The following is a 15,235-nucleotide window of genomic DNA, read 5'->3' as shown; positions in this document are numbered from 1 at the left end:
GGCAGAAAGATAAAAGTTTCTCCAATCTGAAGAGATGGGAGAGTACTTGTGTATTTTGTTTTATGATTATCTTAGTGATTATGGAACCATATCACAATTGATCCTCTAAGGACACCTTAGTGTGTTTGTTGCTTGAGGAGAGGAATCGTGAATTGTTGAAATGGTTAAATCAAAAGATAATTCATACTTCGTTCCAAAAACAAATCTTGGAGTTATACTCCAAGATTGTAACTTGAGTGGCATAGTCTTTAGAAAGTTCATAACACTTGTCAAATGTAGAGTAAGATGTTTCCTATTCTTGTACATTTGAGATTGGTAAGTTGTGATGTTTTGGATAAAACAAAGACTAGCTAAGACCAATAGTGAGAAGTGTTTAACTTGATAAGAATCTGCACTAGCTCTTGAATATTTGTATTGTCAAGGAATGGTTCTTGACAAAGAGAAGCCTTATATGTCAAGAGGACAGTGGGAGTCTAAAAGATTCTGAAATAGTTTCAAGAACTAATCAAGAGTTTTGTTAATCACTAGCACACGACTTGAGGTTTGTAACCTATCGTGTTGACATATTGTTATTTTTGTGTCTATTCCAGTTAAAAGTTGATTATGCTTGTGATTTCTATGATTTCTCAAATTGTTTGCATAACAACCCGAAAGCAATGGTGGGCATTGTGCTACCAGGTGGCAAGAAATTAAGATTGAGCAAGTTCAGTCTATATGAGTTTAGATTTGTCACTAACCTTGTCTTGTGATTATGGTTATGACAAATTCACATGGATAGGAACGCATACACCATAAACATCTAAGTGTCATAAGGTTCTCTTCGATTCATGAAAATGATGGTAAGGAAACTCTTTCACTAAGTAGATTTTGAGTAGATAGCAATTGTGAGAATGGAAAAAGGTCTAAACATTATGATTACGGCATCCCTCTTCATAATTGTTAGATACACAAGTGAGCTATCTAAGGAAAGGTGTATGGTTTTGATAAAGTCTTATCAAAGAAATTGCGTATCAGAAATCTAAACTTTGGTAGAAAAGTCAATAAAGTGTTGGTTTCTAAAAGTCCAGCTGATCTCTGGATACATGTCAAAGCTAGTGGGAGCATAAGTGTTATGCTAGTAAGATAATAATCATTATGCTAGTGGGAGCATGATTGTGACATCCCCAAAATCACGGCCAGAAAAGACCGGTTTAATTTATGCTTTTAAAATAATTTCAGACCAATCCTTTGATTAAAAGAGTTGCGGAATTCGTTCCCAAAACAAAATATGATAAAATAAGATTTACCAAAGCATTTCTTAAACAAATGTATTTTTCATTATATTACAATACTCGGGATGTCATGTTCTGATAAACAGACCAAAAGCATAAACATTTCAATACAGACCTTACAACAGTTATTTACAACAATAGGTCTGTAATCCAAAAATAACTTGACAAGTCATCCAACTTATGCTCTGGCGCCACTACCTGTAATACAAAGAAATTAAGTGGGTCCGGCTTGGGAGCCTGGTGAGCATATAGGGTTTTCAACCCACAATAAATAATTATATTTAATTCCACCAACCAACAATAACCCAATTACCCATTCCCGTTATTCTCACTTTACGTCCCTAAGACAACTAACATAAGGGACCTAGTCTAAGAATATTTCTTCGGGGCGACAACACATGCTTCGGGGGTTCCTCAGCAATATAAGTCAAATAATGCAACCATGAGGGGGATGGAGTACAGCGAATGAACACCCAAGTTCATTAACACCTACAGGTGGCGAACCTGCTAGCGTTCCACAGGACTGTCTAGAAAAGTCTGTGGTCGTCATCTAAACTCCGCTAGATGACTAAATCAAAAACATCGAGGCCTCTCATCTTTTTATCACAAGAAAACTATCTACCCATGTTCTACCCAACATTTTAGTAGATAAAATATACATTTTTATACATAGTTTAAAACCTGTATAGTATGTTCATTCAAAACACATTCCAGATAAAAGATGAGACACATACACATAACACGTATTTCATAGAGAATAAATCATATCCATGAGATAGAAGAAAGTGAATATACATTCACACATATAACAACAAAATATACACATAACACATATTTCGTATAAAATACTTCATAATTATGCGTTAGAAGAAAGTAACTACACACTCACTTGATCAGAAGATGATCAGACAGCACTACGGCTTGTAGAAGTAGTATTCTTCGGTAGATCTGGAAGATCTTCACAAAAACTGGACTCCTCGTGGGCAGAGCTTCAGCTCAGGAATTGCACTTCTCGGGATCTTCGGGGCTTCGGTACTTGCTTTGGGATATTTCTTGCACATAACTCGAGGTAAAACGGGAGAGAGAGGAGAGAAAATAGCAACCCTAAACGGCTGGCCCTTCAAATCTATTTTTAGGGCAAATTTGGCCCTTGCCACGTTGTGGCACCCTTTTTCCACGTCGTGGGCTTGGTCGTCACTGCATATGTCATCACAAGTTGCGTCTGGGGGACTCCCGGAGGTGTCAGAGGACTTGCCACATCGTGGTCTCTGACACAGCTTTGGGGTTCGCGCCCCGAACTTTAGAAATTCATAACTTTCGCATACGAACTCCATTTTCGATGTTCTTTATATCGACGCGAAGGTGAGATTATTCTCTACAACTCTCGTTTAGACTCCATTGGCTAATTTTAAATTGATTTTTTATATATTATAAGTATATTACTTATATAGTATTTTTAGTACGCCGGTACATGAAAACTCTGTTCGAAATTCATAACTCCTTCATCTGAACTCCATTTTCGTTTGTCTTTTTATCGTTGGACTAATATCAATGAGATCTTCAATTCTCATTTAGAAATTTTTGGCTACATATCACTCGATCTCTATTTCGAGTATTCAGGTTACATACCGCTAAGTCGAAACTTCGAAAAATCATAACTTCCTCATACGAAGTCAGATTTGGGCGTTCTTTTCATGCACGCTCTCGGTTTAACGAACCCTACGACTTTCGTTTAGATCACTAAGGCTAGATATCGCTCTATCTTAAATTCATATTTTACGTCATTCGGCGTCGTGTCGGTTCTGTCGCGAAACTTCGACAGGTCATAACTTCTTCGTTATAACTCGGATTTCGGCATTCCTTATATCTCCGGAATCCTTGTTTCGACCACTACAACTTTACGAAAAGATATCGGGATTATCTCACACTTTAATTTTGACGCTTATTTTATTCTTAATTCAGTTAAGCCACACAACTAAGCATAAAACACATAATACACAAATATTTCATCATTAATACTTCAAAAGAATTACAAAGGTTAACCGAGACTATTACATCAACAATAATGCCTAGCCTAGAAACGCGGGCGTTACAATTCTCTCCCCCTTAGGATGATTCCATCCTCGGAATCTCACATCAACAAACAAATGCGGATAGCGACTCAACATGTCACTCTCCGTTTCCCAAGTGAGATTTGGCCCATTCGTATGTTTCCAACGGACAAGCACTAATTCGACCATCTTGCGTCGAAGCTTCTTAGTCTTTTGCTCAACAATTGCCTCTGGTTCTTCAATTAACCTCTTGTTTTCATCAATTCTCAATTCAGAAATTGGAATTATATTTGGAACTTCTCCTGTGAACTTCCTTAAATAACACACATGAAAAGTGTTGTGAATTCCATTCAGTTCTTCGGGTAATTCGAGTTTCTAAGCTTGGATCCCAACCTTCTGAAGAACTTTAAACGGTCCAATAAACCTTGGACTTAACTTTCCCCTTTTACCAAATTTTATAAGTCCCTTCCACGGCAAGACTTTAAGCAAAACTGAATCTCCAACTTCAAAATTCATCGGCCTTCGCTTCTTGTCAGCATAGCTCTTTTGAAGATCTTGAGTTGCTAACATTCTTTCCCTGATCACTTTCAACTTCTCAGCAGTCTGATCGACCATCTCGGGTCCCATAAACTGCTTTTCCCCTGCCTCAAGCCAACAAGACGGCGTACGACACTTCTGTTCGTACAAAGCTTGATAAGGTGTCATCTTTATGCTCGAGTGGAAACTATTATTGTAGGAAAATTCTACCAAAGGTAAATGTTCATCCTAGTTACCTAGGAATTCTAGGGTACATGCTCTCAGCATATCTTCAAGTGTTTGTATCGTTCTTTTACTCTGACCATCAATCTGTGGATGGTATGCTGTACTTAAACACTACTTGGTACCCATTTCCTCTTGTAGACTTTTCCAAAACCTTGAGGTGAAACGGCTATCACGATCCGATACAATCATTAACAGAACACCGTGAAGCCTCACAATTTCCTTCACATAAGAATTCGCAAGCTTTTCCACATACCATTTCTCATTGGCTGCTATGAAATGCGCACTCTTAGTGAATCGATCAATGACCACCCAAATCATGTCGTGACCACTTTTTGTTATGGGTAGTTTAGTGACAAAATCCATCGCAATATCTTCCCATTTACCCATAGGCATAGGTCAAGGTTCTAAACTCCCATGTGGTTTCTGATGTTGTGTCTTGACTCTCGCATAAGTCACACACTCGGCCACATACTTTGCAACATCAAGCTTCATGGTTGGCCACCAGTAGTAGGGTTTCAGGTCCCTATACATTTTAGTGCTGCCAGGATGAATTGAGTACATGGTTTTGTGAGCTTCTTCCATCAGAAGATCTCTTATTCCTCCTAACTTAGGTACCCAAATACGATCTTGGAATACTTTCAGTCCATGACCGTTTGTACCAAACACCAACGTTTTGCCCAAACGTTCCTCCTTCCGGTCATTCTTTTCAGAAGCTTCTTCTTGAGCTTTCTTTATACTCTCCACAATTGTCGAGACAACTTCTATTCTCAACGTTCTTGGCCTTTTTCTCTAAACATTGACTTTCCGACTGAGAGCATCAACAACAACATTAGCTTTACCGGGGTGGTAAGTATCTCACAGTCGTAGTCCTTGAGTAACTCTAGCCAGCGGCGTTGCCTCATATTTAACTCTTTCTGATTAAAGAGATACTGGAGACTCTTATGATTAGTGAAAAGCTTACACTTCGTGCCATAGAGGTAATGCCTCCATATTTTCAGAGCAAAAACTACCGCTGCCAACTCCAAGTCATGAGTATGGTAGTTCCTTTCATTCTCTTTCAGTTGTCGAGATGCATACGCGATCACCTTATCTCTTTGGGTCAAAACACAACCCAATCCGACTCCAGACGCATCGCTATAAACAACGAAGTCTTCAACTCCATCAGGTAGAGATAAAATCGGTGCCTCACATAGCTTCTTCTTTAGCTTCTCGAATGCTTCTTTATGCTTATCACTCCAAGCATAAGTAGCTCCTTTGTGGGTCAAAGCTGTTAATGGACTAGCGATCGAAGAAAAGCCTTGGATAAACCTTCGGTAATATCCAGCTAATCCTAAAAAGCTTCGGATCTCCGTGGGACTTTTTGGTTGTTCCCACTTCATCACAGCTTCAATCTTTGCTGGATCAACCATTATCCCTTATTGGTTGACCACATGACCCAAGAATTGGACTTCTCGAATCCAAAAATCACATTTGGAGAACTTTGCGTACATCTTCTCCTTTTTCAAGACTTCTAACACTTCTCGCAAGTGTCTGCCTTGCTCCTCTTGGCTTTTCGAGTAAATCAGAATGTCATCTATGAATACTATCACGGATTTATCAAGGAACGGATTACAAACCCTATTCATTAAATTCATGAATGTTGCCGGAGCATTGGTTAGTCCAAACGACATAACCAAAAACTCGTAGTGTCCATATCATGTTCTGAATGCAGTCTTCTCTATATCTTGCTCTCTTACTTTCAGCTGATGATATCCTTACCTAAGATCGATCTTCAAGAAATAGCTCAAACCTTGCAATTGATCAAACATGTCATCAATCCTTGGCAACGGGTATCTATTTTTTATTGTTGCCTTATTCAGCTCTCTGTAATCAATGCACATTCTCATGCTTCCATCTTTCTTCTTCACGAATAACACCGGAGCTCCCCAGGGTGATGAACTAGGTCTAATGAAACCTTTGTCCAATAACTCCTGAAGTTGCATCATCAGCTCCTTCATCTCCGTCGGTGCTAATCGATAAGGTGCTTTTGTTATTGGCGTGGTTGCTGGTAGCAAGTCTATTCTGAACTCTACTTGTCTATCAGGTGGTAATCCAGGAAGATCTTCGGGAAATACTTCCGGATAATCACACACCACTGGTATACTCTGCATCATATTCTTTTCCTTCTTAGCATCGATCACGAATGCTAGATATGATGTACATCCCTTGGTCAAACGCTTTCTGGCTTTCATTAGAGAAATGATTCCAAAATTTACTTTGTGTTTGTCCCCATACACCATAAAAGAATCTTTCCCAGGCGGGTTTACTTATACTATCTTCTTCTTGCACAATATTTTGGCATCATTGGCGCTAAGCCAATCCATTCCCAACACGATGTCGAAACCATTATGTTCGATAGGTAATAATTCCTCGTGAAACTTATTCCCATTAAGGTCGATTAAGATGTTTTTCATACAATGGCTAACAGGTACAAACTTGCCACTAGCTACTTCGACTAATAAAGCATTATCTAGTCTATCAACAGGCAAGGCTAGTTTTCTACCAAACTCATGCGAAATAAAGGAGTAGTTGGCTCCAGAATCAAACAAAATTTGAGCAGGTAATTCGTTTATGAGAAAGGTACCTGAAGCGACGTCAGCTTCATCTTTCGCAGCCTCAACTGTCATCTGGAAGGCTCTCACCTTCGGCTTTGGTGGAATGTTGGGCTTAGCTGCCTCCTTCTTTTTCGAACAGTCTTTCAAAATGTGCCCTTCCTCATTACAACCAAAGCACATCCTTTTGTTGGACGAACACTCATTAGCAAAATGCCTAATTTTTCCACACTTGTAGCAGGTTACATCCTCACTACATTTCCCAAAGTGTTTTTTCTTGCACTTCTCACACCATTTTGCTTCGCCTCCTTTTCCTCCAAACTTTTTCAAATCAGACTTCGAAAATTTGCTTTTCTTATTAGAACCTGAAGTTCCTTCAAACTTTCTCTTCTCGCCAACTTCAACCTTGCTGGCGGTTCTTCCCTTGATCATGTCCTCAACAGACTTGGCAACCCAAATAGCTGCCTCCAGAGTAGGTGCCTGACGGACTGGCACCGGGTACTCCCATGGAAGTCCTTTTGCGTATCGGTCAACCTTTTTCAGCTCATCTGGAACGATGCGCAAAGCAAACTCCATCTTATCGGTGAAAGCGTTGGTGTAATCGTCGACCGACATGCTGCCCTTTGTCAATGTCAGAAACTTGTTCTCCAATTCCAACAGATTTTGAGCCGAGCAGAACTTGCGCTTGAACTGCACCAAGAACTCTGCCCATGTCAATTGCAGTGGCTCATTAGGGCTTAAAGTCTTCCCTAGAGTGTTCCACCAATGAACGGCTCCACCTCGGAACTGACGCACTACATAGGTAGTCTGCAACTTGCCTCTGCAGCCACAAGTCATGAAGGCTAACTCCATTTCGGAGATCCAATCCATCACTCCGATTGGGTCCTCCTTTCCGGTGAAGGTCGAGGGTTTGCAAGTTAGAAAGTCCTTTTACTTGCATCCCATTCCATCATTCCTTCCTTCATGGTTGTTTTGCCTAACTATCGGTGGGTTGGCTTGACCAACAGATCCACTGAAGTTTCCACCTTATGAGTGCCCTTCATTTAATTCAGGCTCTTCCACTTGAATTGACAGTTCTTCACGATTCTATTGAAGCAAACGTCTCGTTTCATCCATCTAACGATCCAACATCATCTGAATGATCAATTGTACACCAGCCATTGTTATCGGCTCAGGTGCTGCTGCTACGACAGGTACTTGCTCAATCACTGGTGGTTGATTCCTGTTTTCATCAGCATTTCCAACTCCACTTCTTGTTCTCACCATTTTTGATCTACAAACCGAATAAGGTGAAATTAGATCCTCATTCACGATAGATATTCAAATCATCCTTATTACTCCGAAACGTTTACATGCTAGTTCTAAATTCGTAGACGTACGCTTAGAATCCTACACACGTAAGGTTTCCAGATCCGGTTGGCAACAGACCATAGATCCGAACAAATAATATCATATATGGCAACATATAACATTTAGCACATAAAAGCATTTTAGGCAACTTTCCTAAAATAAACTAGTGCTCGTGTCTAAAATATAACAGACACACATCTCAAAATTCCACTTAGCATTCTAAGTTTAAGTCTAGAAATCCTACAAATTCCTAGTTCGCTTAAACTAATGCTCTGATACCAACTGTGACATCCCCAAAATCACGACCATAAAAGACCGGTTTAATTTATGCTTTTAAAATAATTTCAGACCAATCCTTTGATTAAAAGAGTTGCGGAATTCGTTCCCAAAACAAAATATGATAAAATAAGATTTACCAAAGCATTTCTTAAAGAAATGTATTTTTCATTATATTCCAATACTCGGGATGTCATGTTCTGATAAACAGACCAAAAGCATAAACATTTCAATACAGACCTTACAACAGTTATTTACAACAATAGGTCTGTAATCCAAAAATAACTTGACAAGTCATCCAACTTATGCTCTGGCGCCACTACCTGTAATACAAAGAAACTAAGTGGGTCAGGCTTGGGAGCCTGGTGAGCATATAGCGTTTTCAACCCACAATAAATAATTATATTTAATTCCACCAACCAACAATAACCCAATTACCCATTCCCGTTATTCTCACTTTACGTCCCTAAGACAACTAACATAAGGGACCTAGTCTAAGAATATTTCTTCGGGGCGACAACACATGCTTCGGGGGTTCCTCAGCAATATAAGTCAAATAATGCAACCATGAGGGGGATGGAGTACAGCGAATGAACAACCAAGTTCATTAACACCTACAGGTGGCGAACCTGCTAGCGTTCCACAGGACTGTCTAGAAAAGTCTGTGGTCGTCATCTAAACTCCGCTAGATGACTAAATCAAAAACATCGAGGCCTCTCATCTTTTTATCACAAGACAACTATCTACCCATGTTCTACCCAACATTTTAGTAGATAAAATATACATTTTTATACATAGTTTAAAACCTGTATAGTATGTTCATTCAAAACACATTCCAGATAAAAGATGAGACACATACACATAACACGTATTTCATAGAGAATAAATCATATCCATGAGATAGAAGAAAGTGAATATACATTCACACATATAACAACAAAATATACACATAACACGTATTTCGTATAAAATACTTCATAATTATGCGTTAGAAGAAAGTAACTACACACTCACTTGATCAGAAGATGATCAGACAGCACTACGGCTTGTAGAAGTAGTATTCTTCGGTAGATCTGGAAGATCTTCACAAAAACTGGACTCCTCGTGGGCAGAGCTTCAGCTCAGGAATTGCACTTCTTGGGATCTTCGGGGCTTCGGTACTTGCTTTGGGATATTTCTTGCACATAACTCGAGGTAAAACGGGAGAGAGAGGAGAGAAAATAGCAACCCTAAACGGCTGGCCCTTCAAATCTATTTATAGGGCAAATTTGGCCCTTGCCACGTTGTAGCACCCTTTTTCCACGTCGTGGGCTTGTTCGTCACTGCATATGTCATCGCAAGTTGCGTCTGGGGGACTCCTGGAGGTGTCAGAAGACTTGCCACGTCGTGGTCTCTGACACAGCTTTGGGGTTCGCGCCCCGAACTTCATAAATTCATAACTTTCGCATACGAACTCCGTTTTCGACGTTCTTTATATCGACGCGAAGGTGAGATTATTCTATACAACTCTCGTTTAGACTCCATTGGATAATTTTGAATTGATTTTTTATATATTATAAGTATATTACTTATATAGTATTTTTAGTAGGCCGGGACATGAAAACTTTGTTCGAAATTCATAACTCCTTCATCTGAACTCTGTTTTCGTCTGTCTTTTTATCGTTGGACTAATATCAATGAGATCTTCAATTCTCATTTAGAAATTTTTGGCTAAATATCACTCGATCTCTATTTCGAGTATTCAGGCTACATACCGCTAAGTCAAAACTTCGAAAAATCATAACTTCCTCATACGAAGTCAGATTTGGGCGTTCTTTTCATGCACGATCTCGGTTTAACGAACCCTACGAATTTCGTTTAGATCACTAAGGCTAGATTGTGACAACCTGAAATTTCCATTTGTACAAACATTATCTATTCAATAGAAGCTAGTCCAGTTTCAGTGAGTTTCAGACTTTTCCGTATAAGTTTGCGTACATTAGGGTTTACGTTTAAGGAGATATCAGGAGAGTGGATACTCCTGGGTTTGTGAAATTTGAACATTCCAAGTTTCATAATGTTATAGTCCAACTTCCGGAATAAAAATATTTTCTGTCAAAATATTTCAAGACTATAAATAGATTTCTGAATTTAATTAATTCATTATTCACAATTCCAACTAGAGAAAAGCCATTTTCTCTCTGACGGATCTTCGGGTTTTCATCCCAGATTGTGAGTCTACTTTCCTAGGTGTGTTTTATTACTTGTTTTATGCTTTATAACATAGATTACATGTCTAAAGTACAAGATCCGGGAGCTTACGGCCCAAGAACGTTCTTGGGGTGTAAACTCCAAAACAAGGCCTAAAAGCTACCTAGTCTCATTCCCATGTTAGGTATCTAATTAAGGACAATATGTATGAACATTAGAGGCTAGAAATCAATTAAGAACCACAAGTTATAGGAGTTTACGGCCAAGGATATGCTCTTGGGCTGTAAACCCCTTTTTCAAGGGCTAAGAGTGCCCTAAACACCCCTAAGGCTTTAAGACAATTACCCTTTGATACTTGTAACTTGAATGGGGAGAAAATGACATCAAAATCATCCCTTAAAGGGAGTTTACGGCCAAGGAACATCTGTTGGGCCGTAAACTCCAAGTGAAGGCACAATTGTGTGCCTAAAGTCCCCTTTAGCCTTAAACAAAAACATAGAAGCTATCCTACATGTGCAAGTGACTTAAAAGAATTAAAACCAACACCCCATAGGAGTTTACGGCCGTAAACTCTAGGGGATATGGTCTTTAGTCCGTAAACTCCTCTATGGAGCATTCTAGGGCCTTAAACTACTTCAAGAATTATTCCACAAGTACTAGGCTTATTCTAGGATTTAGATAGCACCTTAAAACACCCAAAACCACCAAGTGTGGAGTTCACGGCCGTAAACTCAAGGGTTTACGACCGTAAACTCCAAGGGTGGGGTTTGTTGGGTGGTAAACTCATAATCTAGGTTCTTGGAAGCTTTAAACCCCTTTAGCTTGTCCCATAACAACTTAGATGCAACCACTAGGACCTATAACAATTATGCAAAGTGTTTACATGCTCCTAAATGTCCCAACTTATTTTGTTAAGTTATTATTTGGCTAATTAGTTATATATATGCTCATTATATGATAACTAGGCTCGTGCGTGTGAACAAGTCTCCGTTTGCTACCTAGCACGGTATCCGATACATCAATCCAATCTACTCACCACAAGTGAGTTCATACCCCTTTAATCAACCTTTGAAATGCTTTTAAATGTTTTAAATACTTTATGGGGGGAATACAAGTTAAATACTTATAGTTATTGCATCAATCACATGTGATTGCATTAATCACATGTGATTTATAACTAGAAAACCAATGATTTATTCAAACTGTTTATCAAATTGTTTCACTTCAAAATGTTTTACAAACTCTTTTACTTATCAAATGGTTTTATTAAACTTTAGTTTATTCCTTATAAAATTGCATGCCCATATATGTATAGATATATAAGTAATGTTTAAAGGGCTTAGGAAGGCCATCCGCTCTATTTCCTTTTCCTCGATTTGGATGTGGTCTGGTGGGATTTCGGGTGACCATCCGAGGGTCGTTTCAATATTAGTTATATATCATATATACATGTATAGACATAAAAGAACTTCCATATTCATACTTATCAGTACATCAATAGTTAGTTACCATCAGGGTAACACAAAACATATACAACTATACTAGAAGGAGAACATATACAACTATACTAGAAACAGAACATATACAACTATACTAGAAGGAGAACATATACAACTATACTAGAAACAGAACATATACAACTATACTAGAAGGAGAACATATACAACTATACTAGAAACAGAGCATATACAACTATACTAGAAGGAGAACATATACAACTATACTAGAAACAGAACATATACAACTATACTAGAACGAGAAACATTACATATACATGAACACGTTAACAATTGTGATCCACTGTGTCGGAGCATGCCTTAAATGTCATGGCCCGAGTTGTAGCCAGAATTCTCTTGGAGGGAGAGCGTGAGTTTGCGTATAGATCTATACTGGATTGACTATCCTACACCTTGCTGCTAGCTACAGCCGGACCTGCAGGTCTGCGGGTGCCAAACGTCATTCCGTTATTACGACCATTCATTATGTCGTTGTTACCAGTCGATAGCATGGTGTAATTTATCACATTATACCTTAATATAAATCCGGTTTAAGGTAGTTAGTAGAGCAGTAGTTCCTATTATACAAAACTACAGTACTACAATGATTTACCCATTACATATTTTAGTGATAACCTCACTTAAACATTAATGTACAAACTATATTTTGTTAAATGATAGTTACCCTTGGGAAAATTACACACTTTTACAACAAACGAGCATACAAAACAGTTAAGCCTTGATAGAAGGTTACTTTAATAGAAAATATAGGTTTTTCTGAGAGATTCAAACTTTTACAAACACTTTCAAACACTTACTTACATTTTTACAAACTTATACACTGAGACAGGTTCAAACGTTTTGACAACAAACATTGACACTAAAATACTTATGAACTCACCAGCTTAATGCTGATAAACTCTTTCAAAATAACTTGTATTCTCAGGTCATCAGTAGACGGGTACCGAGGCCAGCATTTGAGAAGATGGAGCGTATTCAAGACTCATCTTATTATTTTGATTTTCATTATTTTTGTGTCTATAACTGTACAGAACACGCTTGTATTAAAATTATATATTTAATGCAATGGATGATGTTGTTTGCTTATTTACATTTACTGTGTTGTGATACTGTACATGACGTCCTCCGCCCCAGAACGTTTCTGCCGTTCTTGGTTTTGGGGTGTGACATAGATATTTCTCTATCTTAAATTCATATTTTACGTCATTCAGCGTCGTGTCGGTTCTGTCGCGAAACTTCGACAACTCATAACTTCTTCGTTATAACTCGGATTTCGGCATTCCTTATATCTCCGGAATCCTTGTTTCGACCACTACAACTTTATGAAAAGATATCAGGCTTATCTCACACTTTAATTTTGACGCTTATTTTATTCTTAATTCAGTTAAGCCACACAACTAAGCATAAAACACATAATACTCAAATATTTCATCATTAATACTTCAAAAGAATTACAAAGGTTAACCTAGACTATTACATCAACAATAATGCCTAGCCTGGAAACACGGGCGTTACAATGATTATTATGTTAAGTGTTGCAAGTCAGAAATATTAATTATAGAAAACAAAAGTTTCAGTTCGCCTTGAAAAAGTTGTTTTGCTATAATTAAGGGAGAGAGGATTTTATACTTCACTCCAATTCTACAAGCTTAGATTGATATTTTAATCTACTTTAGTCAAGAATATATATATATATATATATATATATATATATATATATATATATATATATATGAATGTTATGTTGGAATGGTTCAACATAAGGAAATTCTATATATGTTGTGTTCTCAAAAATCTATTATGATTACGGCATCCCTCTTCATAGTTCGAATTATGAAAACATGGCAAATAAAAATTTTATAGCATAAATCATGTCCCATATGCTTTGGGTATATGTTTGATTACATGTGCTATAATATTCATCCATTCTAAATTTTACAAATGCCTAGGGCATTAAGATGGAAAAAAGGAATAGAACTGGAAATGACTAAAATGATTAAGCAAACACTACTAGAAAAAAGGCCTTTTACGACGCTCATTGCGCATCGTAAAACGCTCAGACGACGCGCAAATGCGTGTCAAGGAAGGCCCTGTCATAAAGAGAGACGACGCGCATTTACGACGCGCATTTACGACGCGCATTTACGACGCGCATTTACGACGCGCGGTTACGACACGCAATGCGTATCAAGGAAGGCCCTGTCATAAAGGAAGACGACACGCATTCGCGTGTCGTAACCTTACGACGCGCGTGTTAATGACACGCAATGCGTATCAAGAAAGCCCCTGTCAAGAAAGGCCATGTCATAAATGAAGATGACATACATTTTTGCGTATCGTAAATTTAAATGTTTAAAAAAAAAATTTATATATTTATAAATTTTTAAATTAAATTTTCATTTAATTTCTTATAATAGAAATAAAATACCATATACAAAAAATACAATCCATTGCATAATATAAAATAAATTGCACAAATTATAATGTCATACAAAAAATCATTCAAATGTTAAGTAAAAATAATACATTGCTAACATGTGTTATACATTCCTATAAAACTAACAAATAATCATACAACTCTGTTTCTTACTGGAAAGGAAAGCCAAACATGATTACAAGTCTCCCTTAATCTTGAACTTCGCCACCACCGACGTAAGAAAAAAACTACGTATAAATATCAAAAAACAAGATATGAGCCAATCATTCTATGACTCAAGGAAAATATGATTAGAGAAATGTGAAAAAATTATGAAACAAATGAATGAAAGTGCATTGCTATTTCTTTAATACATACTGCATAGAGTAAGACTTGGACATCATCTATAGTTTTGAAGGACATTGATGTCTCCCTATGTTGCACATATTAAAAATAAAAAAGAACAAAATTAAGTAACATATGGATTCATATATCTATCAATTGTATTGTAAATTGTAAATTAAATAAATAAGCATTAAGCATACATACCACTACAGATGCAATGCCAGGAAAAAGGCCTGAGCATATAATGGCGCTAACCGATGATTGATTATGACTTAATCTGTTGCTAATCCCCGATTTAGTCTCAAGTAATTGAGCATCTTTTAAAATATGGATAAACGATTCCTTAAAGAATGTATAGCTTGAAGTGTTTGAGCATAAAGGAAATTCCTCCAGCAATATTTATAAGCATATCCTTCTCTTTCAGCTTCTTTCCATCCTTCATATTCACACACAAGTGCCATATGAT

This window comes from Lactuca serriola, chromosome 4 (assembly GCF_051521515.1).
Source record: "Lactuca serriola cultivar US96UC23 chromosome 4, Lser_US96UC23_V15, whole genome shotgun sequence".
Classification (NCBI taxonomy): Eukaryota; Viridiplantae; Streptophyta; class Magnoliopsida; order Asterales; family Asteraceae; genus Lactuca; species Lactuca serriola.
Note: the sequence above shows the minus strand (reverse complement) of the source record.